This window comes from Columba livia, chromosome 5 (genome assembly GCF_036013475.1).
Source record: "Columba livia isolate bColLiv1 breed racing homer chromosome 5, bColLiv1.pat.W.v2, whole genome shotgun sequence".
Taxonomy (NCBI): Eukaryota; Metazoa; Chordata; class Aves; order Columbiformes; family Columbidae; genus Columba; species Columba livia.
Genome location: NC_088606.1, coordinates 15,166,717 through 15,181,761, shown reverse-complemented (window position 1 = coordinate 15,181,761; position 15,045 = coordinate 15,166,717). Strand labels below are relative to the sequence as shown.

Below are 15,045 nucleotides of genomic sequence, written 5' to 3'. Positions count from 1 at the left end.
AATTTTGTTTGAGCATGTTTGTTTTTGGAAAGTCAGCTTGTGACTCTAGGAAGGATCCACTTTTCAGTAATTTTCAAGAGAGCAGGCTTAATCAGTTTTGATATTGCCCTGTTCTGAGACACACACATATGTGCACACATATCTGCACAGTTATTTTCAAAATGCTTCCCAAGCCACTCATTGTGTCTTTAGATCCTGCTCATGGTGTCCCCTCTGTATTTTGGTATCACATTCTTATAAAAAGAAGCTACAATGACACCAAGTGTTTCTCTGACAACTCTTGCAGTTGCTACAATGGTCATTCAGTAACTGCTTGGGAGGGTAACTCTTTCTTGCCACAAATTTCTGGCTGTAATATACTGTTGAGATGGTCCACACAAAACTATTTGAGAACATCCACCTTAAATGTATTTATTTTATTTTCAACAGTACATGTCTGCAGCACTTTCACACAGTACATCCTGGCATACTTCCTGCCCATGGCTGGAAAAGATTACTTTGATAAACGGAAGTCTGTGCAGTGAGGCAGACCTTCTTAGCCTTGTTCCTGCCATTACCAGAGACCGAGCTCTGAATATTTCTCTGGGAACCTCAAATGCAGAGTTAGCACACTGAACAGAGAATGCCTTCCTACACCTGAAAAAAAAAAAAAAAAAAGGAGTTGATTGAGTCGAAGCCACTGTTACGGGCTGAGAATCAGCTCTACATGGCTCAGAAGTGAAAGAGAGAAATTAAACCAAAGCCTCCTCCAGCTTATCTTGTCCTCACTCTCTTTTCCTTTTTCAGTACGAAATTGTATTGTCTTAATCTGGGAATGTGATTTATTTGTGAAATAGCTAGTGGGTGGCAGAGGTGGGGAGCAAAGCCACATGAAGCTGCCCAGAGCTGCTGACCAAGGTAAATAGTGTGTCATAACACATTTATCAAATAATAATGGAAACCATATAAAACATATAGGATGGAGAGGGGGAAAACCCATTCCCCTCTGGGAAGTTACCGAATATTTCAGTCACTTTATAAAAATATGTGTACATGTGTTCAGAAGGGGGGATGTTTTCCTAGCTTCACTTCTCTGAATAAATCATTGGCCTAGGGTGTCTGAGCAGACAAGTGAAATGGATGAGCACATTATGGATCAAGGAGATGGTATTCCTGCCCTGGTTAGTTTGAGAGAGACCACCCAAGCTCTGTGGGACTAAGATGATACTACATTGTGCCTGTAGAGTTCTGAAAGGCTGAGGCTGCAGCCTTTGACATGGTGGGAAGGTGATGAGTAGGATAAAATTGGTGATATTTCTCAAACAGCAAGCATGACCAGTCATTTATGTGAGGTGCCTTTGTTGCTAATATTCTTTTTGCTTTTGACTGTGTTGCCAGCATAGACAAATGAAAAAAGAAGAAAAATGGCAAAGGTGTAACAGTTACATCTATTTTGGAAATATATTGATGTTTAGGTGAAACTGAAAAAATAAAAATATATAGTATGTAGATTTTTCACTGTTCATCCTTAATGAATTTCAGTATATAGCAGCCAAAGTCTGAAGCTTTCATTGATACTGAGAAATCTTGAATCTTGGTCTGTTGAAGACAGTGGCAACTGCTTATAGAAAGAGGCACCCATTCCACATTAATAAGGCTTGCAGAAAGTAGACAAGTGCTACCAAACAATACTGAGTTAAAAGAAGCCTGACAGAGACAGTATCCTTATAAATATATATATTGTTACAACTTTAGAATTGTTGCAAGGCAGAAGATCAAAGTTTTGGGATTATAATCTTTCACAAGAAAAGCTCTTAAGAGTGCAGCTGATCATTTTTTTATGTTTATACATGGTAATAGTGACTGAAGCCTTGTTGGTTTATATGTAGTAATGAATTAGATGAATTCTAGGCTGTAAGGAAATCTAGTAGGAGTTAAAAGGCAAAATAAGAAAGATGCCTCAATAGAAAAATAGGGGGGTGAGGGTTTGTTAGTTTTTATTGTTTGTTTGTTTGTTTTTGTGTGTGTGTTTTTTGTTGTTGTTGTTGTCATTTTTTTTTAATAAAAATATTTTTTTTTCTGTTATATTTTAAGACTCTATACATTTTTTGAAAAAATTAAGTTGAAATAATGTTGGAGGTTTTTATTTACCAAAACTTGCTTTCTGTTATAGTAGACAATCTTACATTGCTCTAAAATGATTTTAAAATGCTTCCCACAAAAATGTATATTTGAAAAAAAAACACTGTGTTTTCCACCCATGGAATGATTTTATTCCTTGCTTGATCAGCCAGATGCAGATCCCCGCTGCACTTGCTCAGCTGCTGATTTGCGTTAGAGATTGGGACAAGAGTTGTAATGTGAAGCCCTGGGGCAGCTCACCTTTAACACCAGATGGGACCCTGTGACTGCACAGGGGTGATGCTGGTGGTTTGTGGACACTCTGCCTCCCATAACCAATGTCCCAGTGGGGTGTCAGTTCTGTTCCTGGCAATGGGATCTTCGCTATGACGTAGGAGGCTGAGATGCTGAGCACATGCCATCACTAAAGTTCCTGTATCACGTTTCTCAGGAACAGAGGTGTTAAGTCCCCATGTTCAGGCTAGATTTCAGCTTCAGCATTCACATTGTGTTTACCCAAATCTCCCCTGAAGTTTTGATTCGATACAGTATCGTTCATTTGGTGCCTTAAACTGTACAGTGCAAAGTTGCTGCCTGCACTACTGAACATCTGCTCTGCTTCAAAAGTTGCTGAGTTTTGCCTGAGAAGAGATTATTTTCATTTGTTTTAAGTTTTAGGGGGAACTAACTCAATTGGGCCTCCAGCTCTCCCTGGAGAGGGGCTGAACAATAGGTATTTGTGCTGGAGAAAAAAGCTGCAAAATACTGTAAAGAATCCTTCTCTGCCCAAAGGCCTAAGGTACCCCAACAACTGATCTACAGCTTGTACTATAAACTGTGGGCCATAGATGCAGCTGTGATCTCTGCGTGAGATTTACAGCCCATGGATCTGCCCCTGCTGTGTTCCCAACCTGCTTAAAGCAACTTGCTATGTTCCCAGCATGTCCCAGCAGAAAATGTTGCACATCAGGCTGGGGGGCTATCTGGAGGCTGCTCCATAGCCTTGTCAATTCATGTAGACTGCTCAAAGCCTGACCACAGCTGGAAAGGCTCTTCCTTGTCTCAGGTCCATTCTTGGAGGGAAAAATTGTGTTACATAGGACTCCAGGTGCTTGGTTACTGTAGTGATTAGTGCTCTAGCTATTAATAAAGAGATAAGTAAATGCCCGGTACTGTTGAAGTACAAGGAAAACTTCTTATGTAGCAGAAAATTTATACAGAAATTTATTACTACTAGAACTATATGAACTATATGAATATTACCATAAGATTTCTACTGCTGGTATATCTACACTGTGGCTAATTACTGCACAATGGAGAAAAGTCAGCAGAGACCTGCCCTGAATGGCAGCCTACAGAGCAAGCAGATGGGTGGAGAGGGTGTAGGGAGGATCACAGAGCTGACAAGGATTTGTGATTTTGTGAATCCTCTTAACCTGTTCCCTCATGCAGAGGTTTCTCCAGTCAGGGATCCTTCATAGAGAATCCTTCTTGCTACATCTGCTGGTGCATTTTCTTTGCACTTTCTCAGCTCTCTGTGTTGCAAGGCAACCTCAGTGCATGAAACACACACCTGATAATTCTGCAGTTAAATCAATATTTAAGAAATGTAGTATTAAAAAAGGGCCAGAAAAGAATGATTTGTTGTTGAAAGTGTTGTCTAAAGCATATAATTGAAAGGATTCTTGTACACAGAAAAGAAGACAGGTTTCCTTGACATCAAGAATAGGCCTCGATCTTGTAGTTATTTTGGCAGGTGCTTAATTCCCAAAGTGTGATTTATCCTATGAAATTCAATGCACATACTGAAACAAAGGAGTGGGAAGGGAGGTGGGAGGGATTACAAATGTTGAGAGAAAGGCAAGAGGGGCTCTCTGAACAAACAGGACTGAAAGAGGGATTGAAGGAGGAAAGGAAGGATGACTGGTGAATGAGAATAGGAAAGCAATTCAGATTTGAAGCTGAATCAGCATTTGCTGACATGAACGTGACACTAACGGAAAGGATTTGGAAGAAGAATAGTTATCAGCTAATAGACTTGTTCTCTTCAAAACATTCTGTGCTCAGGTAATAGCATGTAGACTTTGTTTATGATAACTAAAAGTAACATGTTTTGGTCTCAAAGAGAATTGACGGTCAGCAACAAGGAATACCACGCTCACCTGTTTTTCTTCTTTCTCTTTTCTTCTTTCTTGAAATTTATTTCTGGAAGTCATTAAAATTCACAGCCCATCATTTGTAAAAAATGATGTGAAGTGTTAGGTACAGTACTTGGAGAATATGTTTGTTAAAATGAAGGAAGAGACCCTTCCAACACTTTGGGATTTTATGAATGATTTACATCTGGTGCTAAAGTTCATAAATGAAACGTGGGAGAACCAGATGCTTCATTTCTTGACTGCATCGTGTCTGCACATACTGATGGTGAATTGAAAACAGGAATGTCTCATAAATCAAGAAAATCTATTTTTGTACTCTTGATTTCTATTCTGGAGATCCATATAACACCTAAACAAATGCGGTAAAATTGGTTCCTCAAGAAACTCTTTATGTTTAGTAGCAATGCAGACATATTAATAAAAAAAAAAAAAAAAGAAAATAAACCAATCTTCAGAGTAAAAAAATGCTCAGAATGAGCAACTGTTCTTGGAGATTAGCATCAAAGGCACTTTGTTTAGCAAGAGAAAGACTGAGAAAAACTAGTAGGCAAATTATGGCAGTTTGTACGTACAAAGAGCTATGGTGTGTAATAAGGTGACATTTCACAACTTTTGGCATTGGTGAAAAATAAATTAAAAGCCAAATTCTTCCTTCAGTTACTGACATGATAACTGAAATGAGAATCCTGCCCACCATTTGAATAGGGAGATTGAAGCTCACAAGCAGACATTTGCACAGAACAGAGTAAAATTCAGATTTTGTTTCATTTTCCATCAGTGCTTTGGAAAGATCCTCTTTGCCTGCTCTTCTTTCTTGCTGACATTTCCTATTGGCCTAAGAACTGTAAGCAATGCTTGTCATTATGTTCAGGTGTCACTAAAATCTTTCTTAACAGGTTTTAAAATATCATTTATTGAATTATAATGAAAAAACAAGCACAAGTCAGTCTACAGATTTTTTTTAAATATAAATAATAGATCCAAGTTATTCTCCCTCACCCTTCCCACTTCCTTGATTTCATAATACGTGTTTATCCACACATTTAATATTATTATATTACCATTTCCAAACTACCTGTGAGAAATAATAAGCAATAATAAGCTTAAATGAAGCAGTTTCACACAAAGGGTTACCAAGTACCAGCTGATGTATGCTAGCTGCCCATGTATGTCCCCTTGGCCTCCAACAAGTGCATGGCAATTGGAGTGGGCTTGGCCCACCGTGCAGGTGTGTGAGGCCAACTTGACCCATCCTGTGCTTGCTGCAGGGGAATTGTGTGCATCCAGACAGTTCTTGCAGCTCAACAGAAATTTGTTACCTTGTGGTATCTTGGTATGTCTGAACCCTGGGATGTGCATGCCTTGCTAGTTCTGTTAACAACTGAAAATAAATGTTTATTTAAATTTATTTACACATCCTACACACAGATTGAGTGTAGGTATGCTGGCAGAAGGGAGACTTTAGGAGGGATTGCGTAAAGGTGAAGGAAATGGCTTAGCAGCCAGGTTTCAAGGAGTCACCCCAAATGCAGGGAGCAATATGAGACTGTGAAGGCATTTGTGATGGTATCAAGGTAGGCACTGCTGACAGAGCGGGTGGAGTTTGTGAGGTAGGGGAGCTGAACTCATTTTCAAAGATAGGTAGGTAGATAAAATAAACATGCAGATTGTATAAACACGCCATTAGCTTGTGCATCTGCTGCTCTGATATTTCTCTCGTGGAAGCCAGTGAAGTTTTTGCCTTTTACTTCCATGAGGACAAAGTGAAGTTTTTGCCTTTTACTTCCATGAGGACAAAGTGAAGTTTTTCTAGGGGGAATATTCCCCTATTACATGCTGGGCATCGCACCTGCTTTCAGACTGAGGTGGAGTTACTAAAAGTGACAGAACTGCTCTGCACTCCTCTTAGTTATCTTCCTGCTCAAAATATGTCCCTAACTAATACAATTTGCAATATGTCATAAAACACAAAGGAAAGCACTTTTCACACCAAATATCAGAAAAGCACTCTTTTTTCTCAACTGCAGAAGTAACAGAAATGATGTGTTCATTTTAAATTCCATTCATGTAGGCCCTAATAAAAGCTATTATAAAATACAATTGTGTGGAGACAAAAAGAGAGATAATATCACTTATAGCTCAATATAAAATTTAAGTAATTAAGACATGAAAACTATTACACAATTTACTATGAATACAATGTGAATAAGAAAGTGTTTAACCATTTCACTTCTGTGTGTTTTGTTTTTGTTTTGTGTTTCTCCTTTTTCTACAATGCCTTTTGAAAACGTTTGAGGGTGAAATATTGCTAAAGATCTAAATTCCATATTACTTCAGAAGTTGAGCAGGACTGAAAAATAAGGTAGCTGGGTTTTCCAACTAGGTCTTGTAAATATTTTTAGATGTTGATGTCAATATGGCACTCTGCCACATAATGGATTCTCCATGAAAAACGTCATTTTCTTGTGATTTTGGTGGTAGTTGTGAATAAAACAGGGCATCCTGAGTGAACTGTGGAAGTATTTCAGCAATGCAAGCTAAGCAACTGCATAATAGTTTTGAAATTGTGTAGACAGACTGATGGCTTCCAAGATTAAAACAAAAACCTCCATAAAGGTACTGAAAAGTATTTTTGAACAGGAATTGCTTAAGCTCTGCACTTTTCTTTCATATGATTCTGCACCATGTCCTCTTCTCTGGTGGGCTTCAGGAACCCTGTTGGTTAATGATTGAGAGAAAAGCTCAGTCTAGTCTTTCTGTAGCTGAGTGAATATCATAATTCAGTATCTTTAATAGACACATTATTTTCTTGTGCACCGATATGCGCATGACAGTCACAGGCATGTACCGGCCACCGCATAGTAACACTTAGCCACATCTGCTCTGTGATCTTTTAACTTATTTCCAATGTTGTTGTGTATGTTTATGTTCTAGCTCAAATCTGTGGCAAACAATTTGCTTCAGACTGCGTCCAGCATTGTCCTGAGCTGCAGGAACTGAGAGCTCTTGTTGGTGGTTCAGCAGGTGGCACTCTTCCCTTTAGATCGGTCCCAGCCGGTGTCCCAGATGTCACATGGTACATGAAGTAGTCGTTCCACCTGAATCTAGAGGACTGAACCGTCACTTGCACTGCTGCCTGCCAGGGACCAGTGTTTGCCAATACCCAGGTTAGAGTACCTCCTCCGCTGGATGCAGTCTGTGTGGTTTGGGGAGCATCCTTGTCTTGTCTGCCATAGCGGCATCTTCCATATCTGCCGCATGCAGGGAACAGAAGGAGGGCATATGGTGTGGACCATCTCTTACATCTGGGCAACATTTGTCTTCAGGACCTAGTTCTTCCCAAAGACCTACAGAGAGAATGGAAATGAAGCTTAGAGTTCAGTAAGACACAACTCTGATGTCCGGCATGTTTTTTAGGCTGACACTTTCAAAAAAGCTTACTGCTTTTGATGAGTAAATTTGAGGAGGGCTTGTTCGCTAGGCCTTCAGAGCTGATGATCTGCAGTTCTATTTAGAGTAGTTTTGTAGTTCTCAGATCTTCATCAGCCAGACTTCAAATGTCTCAAATTGGGTGCCTGTGTTTATAGCGTGCTAATCTTCACTTCACTGTGCCTTAATTTCTTGGCTATAAAATGGAACCACTAAGACTTACACATTGTGGCTTCCAGGCATGTGGTGAGGCATGAAAATGTTTGTGATGTGCTGGGGAAAAAAAAAAGAAAAAAATAGAAGGAATTGATCACTGTGTTTACATTAATTGTTATGATGAAGAATCTCTTTATGAAGTTTTTGTCCTTGACCTTTCGGTCCCCTGTCTTTTTCTGTTGTCGTGGCTTGTTTCAAAACGGGCTGAATGCTCCCTGAAGCCGCAGGCATATGGACATACATGTGTACGTACGTATGTACATATGTTTTTGTATGTGTATATATACATATAGTACGTGTGTGTTTATAGATACCATATTATGGTCACTAAAAAATAAAAATCTGCAAATAGGCCAGAATGGAGAGGCAAAATCATGAAAATCTGTAAGTGAGGCAACAAAAAATGGCATGCTTCAATTTTGACGCATCAGATTTTAATTTTCTTTGTATTTAGTTGTGTACATCATGATTTCTTCTTAAAATTGATAAAACCTTTTCTCTAATAACATTTTATAAGTCACTCTGCTATTTACAGGCTTTAAGATCAATCATTAAAACAACTGAGAAGTAGATGCTACATGGGCCAAAACTTAGCCCAAACTTTATAGAGAGGAAAGTTTGCAGGTTTGTGGTTCCTTACTCTCCTCAGTAACTCATCCCATATATAGTTTAATATTTGAGATATAAATTATTCATGAATAGTCTTTAGTAATCAGTGAATTAGCCACATGCAATTAAAAAAAATTGACCTCCTCTTTGCATTTAATCTGACTAAAGTCAGTGTCATTGCTGTGTGATTGGGTCTCATCTATTTTTATTCTGCTGTAAGAGCTGTTTGGATCTGAAATTGACAAAACCACCGTAGAAACCTGAAAAAAAGGTAAGCCATATATATATGCATATATATGTATCTGTATGTGTGTGTATATATATATGTGATGAAACCGGGATTCAGCCCATTGTGTGAATTCAAATTTTTTCACACTGCCCATCATAGTTAAAAAAAAACCTGACCCTTCATGCACGACAAACTTTTTAGAGAACTCCAACAGAACGAGAATGCAAGCCATCCAAAAGAAGATAAATCCTTTTTAAAAGCTACCAGGAATGTCTGGAAAGCCAGGTCATACTGAACAAACATTCTGACATCTCTTTTTGGAAAAGCAATGTCATTTTACAGTAGATGACTCTTCTGGCCCTTTACCAAATAGGGCCTGAAAGAAAAAGTTTACTTGAAAATAAATTTGAATTTTGACATTTGATGTGAAAAGAAATTAAAAACGCTCTTTGAAGATGTTTATAAGACATTAACTATGGATCTTGCTAAATATCATGTTCTCCATTTTGGCAAGACAGCTTTGCTTTGCTGCCTTTTTTTTTTTTTTTTGCTTTTTTTCCCATCAGGCCCAAACTGCTGACAGAATGTCACTCTAATAGAAAAAGAAATCATTTGGAACAGTTATTAATGTATAAAAAGAGTGTTAGAGAAGGTTTAGCCATCTAAATGGCCAAGTTCAACAAGACACAATTCGGGTTGTATTATCTCCCATCCCTGGAGCACACATATGTGAATTTATGAAGCTTAGAAAGGGGATAAATTAGCCTTATGCACACATTTTTTCACTTGATTATTCAAACAGCTAAATAGTTAACACATTTTTTTTTCTTTTTAAGCAACTATAACATCATTACCTACCATAGCTTTGATTTCTTCCTATCTTAATAGCTACTACACTGTAAATACTTATTTATTCATATATATCATGTTGTGGAAAAAATGTTAGTTATGAAAAGCTATATGTTACCTTCTGTACTACACAGGGGTGGGACGTCACCATAGACTGTGGTGGAGTTGAGGAGCGTGCACTGAGTGAGACATTGAAGGCATTGTTTAGAGAGATAAGGAGAATTTGGAGAAACAAAAACTGATGAGGACAAGATTTCACAAAGACAGAATGGCCAGTAATGTGAAAAGCTGTTGAGATGTCCTAGGGAAATGTCAGAAGATTCAGACCCCGAAATTTGACTAGGAGAAGAATAGAACACTTTTAAGAGAGGTTTCAGTGGAGTACAGACTAAAAAACTGATTGAATAGGTTCAAGAAGTAGGCTACAAGAAATTAATTCAGCAGGAAATTGTAGATGATGTAGACAGATAGAAATTCGATAAGCTTGGCAAGAGAGGGAAAAGCTGGCTGGATCCTAATGGCAGAATTACATAGGATGAAGCATGCACATACCAAAGGTAAAAGAGACTTCTGGCCGTATACTTAATCATAATTATCATAAATCAGTGCAAGTGATTCTTGTAAGAGCTGATTATGCTCCTGTCAAAAGTTCTCATCTTGGGACTCATTTATACTCTGGTCTCTCCCTTAAAATTTCTCTTCTGAAAATTCTGTAACAAAATTTATATTCTTTTTCTATTAAGTTTGTTAATTAAGACAATTTAAAAGTTTGATCTTATTGCTGGATAAAACAAAATTTTATTTTCCATTTATAGTAATGAATTTTAAAATGAAAGGAAAATATTTTTAAATTTTTTATTATTTTTGCTAAGCCTGTAAAGGCAAAACTTTTCCCCTCATTCATCATTTTAAGTAGTAAGTAATATGGAATTTAATGTATTCAGAAGATAAAATGAAGTTCAAATAACAGCATAAAACATTCATCTCATTATTCTGAAACATACAGTTATCAGTTATTTAAAAGAGATAATTTCTACTAATATCCTTCTAACCAGCCCTTGCCTACTTTTAACCCTGTTGTGCTGGAATGGGAACATACATGATGATTATCACTGCACGATTTTGAGAACCTTGCTGGGGAGGAAAAATGCATTTTTGGCCAGCAACACTCCAGCTAGCTCCACCTGGACAGTTTGCCCCCTTTCAAGCCTGGTAAAGTTCCATATTCTGTTTTCTGTGTCCAGCTAGCTTAAAACCTGAATCTGAGAGCTATGCCTTGTGTTTATAAGATAGCGGGCCAGCATTCAAGGCAAGAATTCACATTATGCATTCCACATTGTGCTGTGTCAGTGCTAGGAGTCCTGAGCTGGTGCATTCTCTAATTATCTTGGGTTTGTGCAAAAGCCAGTCACAGAAGTGAAACTTGTGCAGACAACCCCCTCCTCGCTTACTTTGCTCAATCTTATAAATGACACTAACTATCAGCTTTGCTTCCAGAGGTTTTCCAGACCTCTGCTGTTTCTTTTTGGTCTGCCTGTCTTTGTCTGTTATTTTTCTCTAAGTCGACACATTCAAAGCAGAGCTGAAGAATGCAAAGATTATCCACTTCCAAAATCTTCTCTCCATGGACAGACCCATATAGCATGTGCTGATGAATGACAGCTTATTGTTCGTTCTCATTACAGTAACATGTAAATCTACTGACTGTGACTGGGGAAACAGGGAGCTTGGTTGCACTATAAACTTTCTCAAGTGCCTGCTGGAGGCACAGTGTGTTTCCCCAATCACCGTGCCTAGTGCCTAGCAATCTTTGAAAATGCAAAACAAACAAATAATTCTATGCATGCATACACAACAGGCAGGAAGGATGTGTTTTAATGTAAATTGAGTTAAAAGTTCTCAGGCTGAATTGCCTAAGGTGTTTAGGAGTTAGTTGATGGTGTATAATAGGTGCTCAGTCTTTTTCTTGCTTCTTGGTACAGACAGCATTGATTGGCTGGGCTGATTATAGCCCCGCACGTCAAAAAGGTGCGAGTTGTTCTTAACACCAGAAAATCGGCTCTTGTGTGAGCAGGCTTAATGCATGATTAGCTATATGGTATAGACATAAATTTTGTGTGCTTAAAATTGAAGTGAACTTTGCTTGTATGACATATCCATGTAGATATGGCCAATAGCTGTTAGAGTCTGTTGCAGCTCATATTTATTGCTTGTAGTTAAAGTAAAAATCCATGCCACATGATTGTATTAAATTCAGGAAAAAAAAAACAAAACAAAACTAATTGTCCTTCTGCCAAAGTTTAAGTGCTACATTTTTTCAGTAGAATTTAACAAATGTTTGTCTTAAAATAGACGGACAATGGGTCAAACTGTTTCACTTTATCTGTTATGAACTTAAAATTTATCAAAGATAGTACTCGCTCTTCCCAGAGCAATTTGTATTTTCACTCCTGGATTTAACTATCAAATTCTCCTTAGAAACTACTATTTAGCAGCCACAACAGCCTAAAATATTTGAAATAGATCACTGCAACAGACTTCCACTTTCACCTGCCACACACAACATCTTATGTAGATATTTTGGGGAATAATCATTGTTTACAAGTCTTTATCTCTAATGAGGACTTGTAATCTTTTTAGAGAAAATTGTTGAAGAAGATACCTGCTACCTTGTCCAAGATCTGATATCCCTCTTTATCTTGGCCAGCAATGACCACCTACCTCATGGATGTGCATGAATCCAAGTCAGTTTGGAGTGCAAGCTAAATCTTCCTTCTCCCTTTACATTTGTGTTCCACTTCATCATTTTCAGCCCCTCATCTGGAATAGGGCCTCTTCTTGCTGTTGTAATATAACTAACAGTAAGACTTGAGAGGGTGGGTGTGATCCACTATCAGAAAGGGTATCTTAATCTTGCCCTCTCGTGGTAAAGCACATTAAATCCAGGATTTAAAAAGTAGACTAAGAACTGATGGGATTAAACATGTTACATATCTTTAAGGAAGGCACATTTATTCTTTAGTGTTTAGTGCTAAGTCCCATGTTGAACTAAATCCAAAAATGAGATGTAGATTCTGGCGCATCTAAAAATGTCAAACTGGATCTCTTCGTTCTTGCTTTGATGTGGCAATATTCTTTTAGTGCCTGAACAACATCTCGGGTAGAGGTGAAAATGGAACATAGAGATTTTTAATTTAGTTGTGTTATTTCTAACAATTATCTAAGTCAAATTAGAAGTAAAAGGCTACTCATCTTTGTGTGTGTGTGCATGCATGCCCAACAGTTCCTAAATGCCAAAAGAAAATTAGAGTAATTTTGATATTGAAATGATTACTACCACTTTTGTAATAAACTGATGCAACTTTAGAAGTCTGTCCCTGATATGTTTCATGATTTAGACATCACACAAGCTATAATTGTGCTATTAAAGGAAAGAGAGCTAATCTTTCTGCATTTGAAGTAAGCCCTCATCATCAGACCCGACAAAGCCAGACAGATCAAAAAAGAGTAAAAAAGAGCATTTAAGGAAATTAGTACAAGTGTCAGTTAAAAGGTAAAAATTAATGCACTTATTATTGAAATACAGTTGAAACCTACGTTCTTTTCATTTCTTTGATATTGCTAAAGCATAAAACATTCAATTAGCTTTCCATTGTGTTTGAGGGGTAGTGAGGAAAGGCAAAGCATTGTCAATGAAGTGTTAGGTGTGTAGGTGGTGTGTGTGCAAGGCAAAAATTATTAGATATGAGCAGAGGGTACAGCAAAGGCTTTTACTTTGCAATTGACAAAGCCAGTCAATTCCTTTAGTGTGTTCCAGGACAGTGTTCTTCCATGTATACTGCTTTTCCTAAGCATACAGTACTGAGCCTCTGAGAAGGTAGCATGCAGTCCTTTCATCCTCACCAGGGAGTATTTATTTTCCTGATTATTATTATCTACATCATTGAAACTGGCATGGTTGTGCACCTCTTTCTTAATAAAAAGTGAATACAGATAAATTGATAATATTTTGGACCATTGAATAGTAGTACTTTGCAACATAAGTGAAAGAGATACGTTTAATTCACACTTACCCTCCGCCATAAATATGAATTCCCATGGCTGTATTCTTTTATTCTTTGAAAGCTGTTACTCAGATTGCTGATTTGTAAAACCTGATTTAGGATATTTCAAAATATATCCTTGATTTACAACTATTATATGTTGGCAACACCAAAGCTGCAAATAATTTGTAGTAATGCAGTAGTTTTTCTCACCCTTTGTGCTTTTTAAAGGGAAAACATCTTTTTTTAATTATTATTATTATTTCTTTTTTTTTTTTTTTTTTTAAATGGGAACACTGTAATGATATAAAATGTATATAGAGAGAATTTTGAAATTCATACAAAACAGGAACCCTTCTGAACGTATTCAGCTGGCTTGTTAACAAAATATTTCTAATATATTGATGAAGATGTTTTCTCTCTATTTCCACCATCCCCATATTTTTTTCGAATTTCAGTAACATTAAGATGATGCTGTAGTGTTTAACATGCTTTAATTAAAAGAAGTATTTGCTAATTGGCATAAAATATCTGTGTGATTATTTTTCCATATATTTATGACTTTGCAGTAAGAGAACAGCTGCTAAATATTTTCTTACATGCTGATTCCACTTAATCAACATTCTTTTTAATGGAGCTAACAAAAGTTACAAATTGTGTTTTACAAATGTGTTCCATGAAAACATCAGCATGATGGCAAAGTCATGCCCTTTGAGGTACAAATGAACAGGTTTCCCACAAAACACTTCTATATAGATAAGAGATAAATCTTAGTTTAAAAATCCTTTGCAATATTGAGCACCTTCCAAGCCAAATGTGTACTAGCACTTAAAGAAAATATTACCAGTTTTAACACCCAACTCACTTGATGTTTTGAATATTATTCCTATTAATATGCACATTATAGAAGTTAATGCCATACTGACAGATTTAATGCTTTGTAAATGTGCTGAATTAAACTAGAAAGGTAAAAGCAGCCATTACCCTAAGACCTAAAAGAGAGACACTAATCAGCTGGCTTTTTTCCTCCTATCCTTTTTGCAAATGTCTGGGAGTACAGGTTTTATTTAAAATGCAGGGCTAGAAAAAGCTTAGCCACAGGAAAAAGAAAAGGTCTTGACCCTTAAATATTGATTCTGTTCTATTGATTACAAGAGATGGGGGTGGAGAGCCTTTTTAAAAATGTAATCCTAAAAAAGACACAAAGCAGATTTAGGTAAAAAAGCAACCTGAGCTTTGTTATTTACAGGACTAAAGAGTTACAGAATAAAGGGCAAAGTGGAGGGAGTACACATGGACTCCAGAGCTGATCGTCAGGCCTCAAACTCAGAAGCCAAAAGCCCTCGCTTCTCCTGGTTGGGTGCGCTCTGTCAGTACACTGCTGCCCATGGAAGCTGGGATTTCCAGAAAG

General features: G+C 37.4%; 1 long non-coding RNA gene across 2 annotated transcripts in view; it reads left to right on the top strand.

Moving 5' to 3' along the window:
* LOC135579543 (uncharacterized) overlaps positions 1-15,045 on the top strand; it is a 67,269-nt gene that overhangs the window by 36,391 nt on the left and 15,833 nt on the right. For both annotated transcript variants that reach the window (XR_010472784.1, XR_010472783.1), the window contains one exon: positions 1-15,045. This exon is cut by the window's left edge. This is a non-coding gene — a long non-coding RNA (uncharacterized LOC135579543).